The sequence below is a fragment of the Condylura cristata genome, unplaced genomic scaffold (genome assembly GCF_000260355.1).
Source record: "Condylura cristata isolate star-nosed mole 26May11 unplaced genomic scaffold, ConCri1.0 scaffold00006, whole genome shotgun sequence".
In the NCBI taxonomy this organism is placed as follows: Eukaryota; Metazoa; Chordata; class Mammalia; order Eulipotyphla; family Talpidae; genus Condylura; species Condylura cristata.
In genome coordinates, this window is record NW_004567107.1 from 33,563,001 (window position 1) to 33,572,281 (window position 9,281).

Consider the following 9,281-nt stretch of genomic DNA (forward strand, 5'->3'; position numbering starts at 1 on the left):
AAAGCATGGCTGATTACAGAAGCAGGTCATGACAAGTCTCATTCTTGTGCCTCTATTTTAGGACTTATGCCATCATAGGGCGCATTAAATTAGGAAACACTAAGGAATGAATCACTCCAAAGGACAAGTTGTGACAAGAGCTCCCTCGTGAGCCCAGGGAGTAAGCTCAGCCCTGCAAGCCCTGAGGGGTGTATTTCTCTGCACTTTGAAGGGGAGGAGGTGTCAGATGAAGCCATCAATGTGACCCACTAAGCTGCAGCTGGCAACTGATGCTTCATGTTTTATTGGGTCGTCATTAATGCTGCCCTGCCTTGAGCAGTGGGTGCTGCCTTCTAGGACCAACATGGGTTTGTCCTATGACAGATCTGATTGGAGCATGACTCATAGAACACTTCAGCCCCTTAGGGACTGGGGACCCATTTGCTTAGTCACTTTGCCATAGATTATATTGGGAGTGACCAATATGTGCTGTTTTTTAAAAGCAGAAATGTGGAAATTAAGAAGGAAGCCAAAGTTTGCTACCCTCCAGTGTAGTAGGAAGAGCTATATTGGCTGATGCATGTGCTTTGGAGTCTGCCGCACCCACCTGGGTTTCATTTTGACTGCCTTCTTCACCTATCTGATATTAATCAAATCACATATTTCTCTGACATTCCTCTTATTAGCTGTGGCTAATACTCCCTTTCTCTTAGAATGTGATGAGGATAAAATAATAGCCTTAAAGCACTATGTATGGCCGAGTGTTATAACTGTCAGGTACTTTAAATGTGTTACCTCTGATTAAACCTCCAACAATAATGTCGGTAGGGGCTAACAGCTCCATGTGATCAAATATGGAATTTAAATGCCAAATGTTAACTTTTTGAACACCATTCAAGCCCTGGTCTGACCGGATCCCAAACTGTGCTTTTTCTACCACCCTAAAGGGACTTGACAAATGTATTGGTTGTATATGTAGGTGGCAATGGGGTAGCAGAAATTAATGACTCTGTAGACAGAGAACAATAACCTCTCGAAGCAATTCAGCTGCAAGATGTAACCCGTGCAAGCTAATCTTGCACCAGGGCTTGCACGGGTTACATCTTTATAATGAGCAGCCCCCTTTATAATGGCACCTCCTTGCCCCAGAGCAAAGGCAGCTTTTTCTGCCTCTCCCTGTGGAAATTCCCAGAGCATGGCTGTGCCCTTCTCAGCCTCCTCAGATAAAACTTTGAGAACAATAAGTGGATCTTTGTGAGATGAGGCACACAAGGCTGCTTCTTCCCTATAGGGTTCCACCATTTTGAGTTCAGAATGTGGGATTCTTGGCTCCTCTGTGGAATGGGCACTGTGCTTGAGCTACCTGCTGCTCCTTCAGCTGAGTGACCCAGGGTGGACTGTGCTGCCTTATGTGACAGTCTCAAAACAGATTGTACAGACCGCTGTCTATCTCAGTAAGGGTGAAACACACAGATGGAGATGAAAATGGGGCCAGCATTGTATGTTGTAGAGTGTGTGCTTTGTATGAGGGGAGTTCGTGTTGTGAGGTAAGACCCCTGAGAACGCCAAGGTGTTAGAGAAAGAGTCTCTGGCATTACCCTGCCTGCCAACAGCCTTCCCTGTGTGGTTTGGGTTTTATCAACTGACTAAAGCATGGAATCTGGGACTAGTGTCTCCTTGCTCCATGATAGAGGGAATGCCACTGCCCTCCCCTGAAAGAAGATTCCCCTCGTCCCCACTGTGTGCTCTGGAGACGGTGAGCGGGCCCCTCCCAACTCAGAGGGGAGGCAGAATACTAGTGAAGTGTGTGTATCTGAAACCAGGTGTCCTGGATGTGGAAACCAGGCTGCCTTGTATTTGCTGCATAAACTTGTACAAGTTATGTAATCTCTTTGAGCTTGGTCAATTCATCTATAAAATGTAAATAGCTTTATCAGATTGTCAGAAGGATTAATGAATTAATACAAGAAATCTGCTTTGAAAGTTACCAGCACATAGTTAAGTGCTCAACACATCCATTATTGCAACTCCAGTGACCACAAAAGGCCCCTCATATAAGCCTGCAGGGGGCTATGGAAAGATTGGAGACACTCAAGCCTCAATTTACTTTTTATTCTCTGGGTGGCTTTGAATATTTAACTTTCAGTTTTATAAAAAAAAAAAAAAATTCAGGGCCCTCCCTGGTGGCACAATGGTTCAAAGCATAGCACTGCTAATAGCCATAGCCACTATAGCAGGAGTTCAATCCCCAGTCAGGGAGGTAACTCACATGGCATGGCAGACCTCTCTTGTCTCACCCATTGCTCCCCTCAGCAGTATACATCATCAGTCTGCCTGTTCTGCTCCCCACTCTGTCTCTGATAAATCCTCTCACCACCCCTGCATCTCTGGCCTGTACCCCAGTTCTGTATGCACAAATAAATAAATTTTTAAAAATTTTATGCAGTTTACAGAGATGAGCATTGCTTACATTTTCATAATGAGGAAACTAAGGCTCTGGAAATTTAAGTAATCTGTCCAGGGTTACTGAAATAAAAATTACTAGCACTTACTCAGTGCTGACCACATGTTAGGAATTGTCCTGAGTGGTTTATTTGCACACTCATTAAAACCTTCCAGTAACTATCCATGGGCTTATAGGAGGCACACTATATCTCTGTTCTTTAGCATCCTCATTTTTCTGTTGAAAAAGTTGGGCAGTGAGATACTAAATGCTACTAAAATCATCCCCCTGGTGGCAGAGCTGGGACATAGGCCCAAACTCCAGATTTGTACTCTTTTACTCATGGCTTTGCTGCACTTTTCCATAGGGAAGAGTGGAGATGGGGCTTTTACTCCAATGCTTATCTAGGATAAAATACCAAATTCTTCTACTCTGGAAGCGCAAATAATTGGTGGTCTCTGTGCGTGTGTGTGCGCACGCGCATGTGTGTGTGTGTATGTGTGGACAAGCTTGGGGAAAAATTCAGTATGTGCAATCTAAGATCCCTTGATCATACATCCTGTTGACGAAGGCTTGCCTACCATTTTGTAGGGTCTGTGTTGAAGAGTTCTCAGTAGCCTTCATAAGACAGATATAATTACCTTACACAAAAGGCCAAGAATATGAGCCAGTGTAGAATCAGGTGTCCCAAATCTAAAGGTTACACAGGGCAGCTGGTTCTGATTTAACCCTTCCTGAAGACAGGGCCATTTCTTGGTCATTTTTGGGTCCCCATGTTCTTTTGCCTGAATGAAAGATTGTGACTAGACTTGTTTGGGAAAGAAAATATTAAGTTTATTGCCTGTTGCACTGAGATGATAAGATTGACTTAGGCATGGAAAAAGTGAATGTGGCTAGGTGGTCAAAGGGGAAGTAGAGAAGAATTCAGGAAGGGGATTTGGAGAAAGCAAAGGATGGGAGGCTGAAGACAAAAGTAATAGCACTGACAGAGGCAGAAACTGAGTGTGAAGGAATGAAAATACAACTAGTTATGGATGTATGTAGATCATGGAACACCAGACAGAGGTGTAGCACATGGGTGTGTTTGGCCAAAAAGGAAACACTGAAGTTTTAGGGAGGAAAGTCAAGGATGGAAATAACTTTGGTGGAAGATCACCCTAATTAAGGGAGATGAGGTAAGTTGGGACAGTCTAAGAAGTCTGCTGTGAGGTGACTGCAACCACGTGAAGATGAAGTTGCTCTCGAGAATAGCCAGGGGTCTCAGAGAGAGAAAGGTCTTAGAATTCATCCCATTCCCATCCCAGGGATCAGGATTAATCTCATTTGTTTTCTAGCCTCATATTTGAATGAGAGCTGAAAGGATGTGTACTACTTACTTCCTCTTCTGTGTTTGGAAAACTGCTTATCAGAAATGTCTTTATAGATAGCCAAAATCAACCTCCTAGTAAATTTCATACATTGGTTACTCAGAAGCAGAAATTGTTTTGAGGGAAGATCGTGGTATTTGTGGTAGTGGTAAAAAAATTCAGAAACTCTGAACCAAGGTTTACACCTTGGGTAGCTTTGAGCAGCCAGCTAAACTGAGTCCATTCACTTCTGTGAAAATGGCGATAACACATGCCCTTCCTAGTCCTCTAGTCTATTTGGTGAATGAAGGATAGGCCCTGTGACAATGTTTTGGAAAATTTCCAGAGCCTCACAGAGAAGGAGGAACTGATTGCTAATTGGAGGGAATGTAGTGTTGTTTTTTTTTGTTTGTTTGTTTTTTGTTTTTTTTTTTTTTGGTGGCGGAAAAAGCTGGCTCCAAATTCTAGCTGTCTAGCCACTGTCTAGCTGTGCGACTTTGGCCTGCTTCTCTAACCTTGTTTATGTAGCAGCAAAATGGAATAAAAATAGTTCCACCTCAGGAAATGGATGTGACAACTAAATTTGATAAAGTACTTACAAGCACTAGCATAGAATCAGTTTGACATATAAAGATGAATAAATAATATGTCACTGTGATTGATATGTAACTTCTATATTCAGAGGATGAGGAGTCAAATCCAGGGACTTGAACTTGAATGAGTAAAGTAAGAGGGTGGCATGGGTAGCATAAGAGCATTTGAGGGAAGCTGGTTGGACTGATCTGGCACTTCTGAAACACAGTTTTGAAACTGCAACCCTGACAGAGCTCTGCGTGTTTATACACGTGCCACAGGCAGGATTTTGACAGTGGCTATTTTTTGGGTCTGCTCAATATCGAGCAGCTGTGTTCTCTCTCTGACACACATATAACAGGATTTCATGGAGTAAAATAAAGTATAGTGCAGGCATTCACAGCCCATTCCACCCAGAGCCATGCCATAAACAGTCAGGAGCTCAATGCATTGTTACCGGGTAGAGTGTCATGGTTAGATGCCGAGGTGGTGAAAAAATGTCATCACCTACACATTCCTATGGAGAGGACGTCCTGTTCTTGGCCAGGATAAATGGCCAGAAAAGTCTTATCTGCAGACATTCAAACATAAAACCCATGCAGAAGGAAGGTAAATTATTACAAAGAATTCTTATCAAAGTGGTTTCAGCCACTTCTTTGAATTTTGCAACCGTTTAAAAGATGCTTTTTAATCAGTAACTAAGTCATAGATAAAAAATGACCTAACATGAGCAGCTTACAGGTACACACTAGTGCAAGTAATGCCCGGGGGAGTTGCAGAGGACTGTCCTCACCCCAAGCAGGCAAGAACCAAGCAAGGCAAAAACATTAGTTAGATCTTTTGTGTTCAGAAGAGGGATCTTTTGTGTTGAGGAGGTCTGTATTGCTCAAGAAAATTTCTCCAACTGGCATTTGAGAAGCCATCCTCCATCTGGAAGGTCCTCTGTACACAGATGAGGCTGACAGTGAGTTTACACTTCTTGTGCTAAATCACAGTTGGTCTTAATGCCCTCCATATCCAATTGTGATGATGGGGGAGATAATCATTTTTGGAAAGAGAGAAATAAAGGCAAAGCAATATGCAGAGGTGATCAGAACCAGGCTTTCTCTACATTGGCAAAGGACTTTGTAGCAAAAGGATATTGATAGTAACAATTAACTGACTTCTATAAAGTGATTCCTAAATAACTGTTTTGTGTCTTGTCTTCTGAGTTCAATAATCCTTTGTCCACTGCCCACTAGATGCTATCTGGACACTTGCTGGGCATCTCCAACACATTGTGATCAACAGGTTTTATCTTACATGATTACTAATATCCCTCCCTTGAGTTCTGTCTAGGTGAGGGCCTTCATCACCCTATCAGAGATCCAGCACAAGAAACTTATTCTTTTTTTTTTTTTTAAAGATTTATTTATACATACAGAACTGGGGTACAGGCCAGAGGTGCAGGGTGGTGAGAGGATTCACCAGAGACAGAGTGGGGAGCAGAACAGGCAGATTGACAAAGTACACTGCTGAGGGGAGCAGCGGGCGGGTCTGGAGAGGTCTGCCACGCCATGTGGTCACCTCTGGGGCAGGCGGGGATCGAACTCATGCCGCAATGGCTTTAGCTTCTTAGTGCTGTGCTTTAACCCGCTGCGCCACCAGGGAGGGCCCAAGAAACTTATTCTTAACCAAATTTGCGCACCTAATTACTCACAATTTCTGCTAATTCTATCCTGAATATCCCTCAGTTCTATTCCCTTAACTGCATCTCCAGCACCGCCAAGCAACTTCCAGCCCAGTCTTTCCTGTCCCATATGGTAGATTAATCTTCCTAACTAGTCTTCTGGCTGATGGCTGAACTCTGGACCCGTAGCCACCTCTTCCTTAGTTCTGTTCACTTTATAAGCAGATTGGCCTTTCTCAAATTCAAATTTTATTCTGCTATCTTCCCCAAAATCTTCCAATGCTGCTCCCTCAATACGCAATAAATCTCTAAGGAATCACAGACAAGAGTCTTCAAAATTTGGCTCCAGCATTCATTTCTAGACTTATCTCTTGCTGCTTTCTAGACTTTTTGGGTACCCTGCATACATCACACAACCTTGCCACATCAGTGTATAGAAACCAGAAACCATCTTCCAGGGGAGAGTATCTGCTTGTGTTAGCTGGAGGTGCCCTCCAAATGCCTTGGAAATCTGCTCACACACAACAGGCATGGAAACCGAGGGACAGACCCCTGGGGGTTGTCCTTAACCAATGACAGGGCTTTGGCATATGAAGACCACAACTCCATTGCCCTTCCAGTAAGACCACTTTGAGGTGTGCTCTGGGCCATTTCCCTGCCCTCACATGAATGAGTACTCTCCATGTTGCTGTCTAGATATGTAATCTACCTTGGCTGCCTTCTGTTTCCACTCACTTTCTCACTCCACCACTGACATTTCCTATTTCCCAAGTGTTTTGCACTTGAATCTTTGTCTCAGGGTTTGGTGTCTGAGGACCAACTAAGATATATCTCTGGTTTGGCATTCCCAAGAGAGTTCCAGATCCCTAAGATCATTTTGAATGCTCCCATTCTTTGCTGTGTGCCTGCTTTCTTCTCCCCCAAATCATTTTTTATAACTCTTGTCTACCCTTTGAATCCTTTTCTGAATCTTTTCAACACACCATTATGCCCTCCTACCACCGTGCTCTGTGAATATCTTATTCTCTTTATCAATTGGTATTTTTTCCACACATGTGTCTTCTCCATTAAATTTTTGGCTCTTAAGATCAGGAATAATCTCCAACAACCTGAACCACTACTTGCCATGTGATAAAGTGATCATAAATTTGATATTTTTCAGAGCTAAAAAAAATGAAAGGGGAGGGGTCATGTGATAGTTGAAAACTCCAAAGAGATGTATTTATTAATTCTTTTAACATCTAATTATTGAACACACACTATGTGCCAATCACTATATGCCACTTTTCTGGAAATTTAGTATACAGGAATAGTAAAACACAAATTTCTGGTATTTTACATTATAGCACAGAAGAGAGACAGTAAACCATAAATACAATAAACTAATATAGTTGGGAACTAATAAATTCCATGGGAAAATAAAATGAAGAGCAGAAATTAATCAGGGAGTGTTGGTGAAGGGTAATGATGGGAATGCAGGTTGCAAAGAGAATATAAATATAATGGGATCCAGAGACCACAGCAGTAGATGCAGAAAAAGGGGTGACTATTAGGCTGGAGTTGTTCTAAAAATTAGTTGGCAAGGTTAATTACCAACGTGCAGTACAGTAACTTTGCTTCCAGCAGATTAGGCATTTGTGCTTCAGAGCACACCAGCCTATTCTTTCTAGGCTTGTAATATCCTTAGTTAAAAATGACTGCTTTCCTAGACATGTGGTCCCCAGGCAGATTGCCTGCTGTGAATCCAATTTTTAATGCAAAATGTCTTTCCAGCACAGAAGTTCACTGCCAATTTATTGAAGTTCATGGAAAGAATGATATCAGTTGACAAAAGAGGACTAAAGACGGGTGCTGAATTTCAGAAGGGAAAGTGGCGGTTGAAGCTGACTGGGGGGGCCATGTATTTTAGAAAGCAGGCATTTTCAACTAATTCCCATTCCAGTTACTGTCAACCCACTTGTCAGCCAAAGCACAGGTTGGAAAACAGTACCACCTGAACAATCAGTTCTCTACCTAAGGCACTAATGTCAATCTTGCAAATTTACCCTTTGTATGTCTCATGGAATAAACCTAAAAGAATACAGGATTAAATGGAACCAGGGGGATCAAAGTATATATTTAGGAGAAAATTATATTAAAATGAGATTGACTGATGCTAAGGGTGATGATGGCTCACTGTAACAGGAGGCTCTCAGAATAAAATTCAAAATATATGCCACAAAGTGTCTCCATGAGGAACAAAAGGCAAGGATCTTTCAAGAAACCAGTACAATGTCAGAAAAAATTCTTTGCCCAGTTTGATATTTAAATACCTGTAAGCAAGCCTAAGTTCTCAAGATTTCCTGCCCACAGCTCTGGATCACTGCGGGGACAGGATGCTGAAACTTGGAGCACATCCAGTAACGCAAGTCCTTCACATGGCCCGTGGGCTGCTCACAGTCAGACTGTGCCCTATTAGCTCATCTTTCTCTCACTTTCCTCCACTCCCACCAAGTCCTTGGAGCACCAAGGGCTCCAACAGAGAGAAACTTCTGGCACTTTCTGCATGTTCTGAAGCTGCTCATACCTTCCTGAACCTTTCACCCCCTTCTCCAGCTCTGCCCTTCCACACCTGCCTCCTGCCAGGGAGGCTGACAGCCCTCTCTTACATCCCTGCAGCGCTTTTGTTGAACACTTCTTCTCCAGTTCTTTTCAAAGCCCGTGTTGTCACATCCATAAAAATAGGTTCCCCATTATATTATATCCTCTATTCTAAACAGTACTTGGTCTATAATGTTTTAATGAAAGGTTAATGTATGAGAGAGAAACATAAAAAAACAGGAAGCATTTAACAGTCCAATGAAGATTTCTAGGTATTGGAAGTGCCCCATATGGCAACAGCCTCACACGGGCATATCCTTTCTATTTTGCTGATGGAAGAGTCTCAGAGATGAGACAACCCATCCAAGTGTGTCAAGCTGAATAATACCTCTTTAGGGTACTCTGGTGCTCATCCCAAAACTGCAGATGTAATTTTATATGACAAAAGGGATTTTGCAGCGATTGATGAAATGGAAGATCTTGAGATAGGGAGATTTCCTGGATTATCAGGATGTGTCTATATGTCCTTCTGAGAGGAAGATGGAGGGAACTTTCTCTCAACAGAGAGAATTAAAGGTGTGACTGCCAGCTTTGAAGATAAGGAAGTTCAGTTCAGTTCTAGATTCTGTAAGACAAGGAAGTAGATTGTCCCTTAGAATCTCCGGGAGGGTGGCCCTACTGACACCTTGAG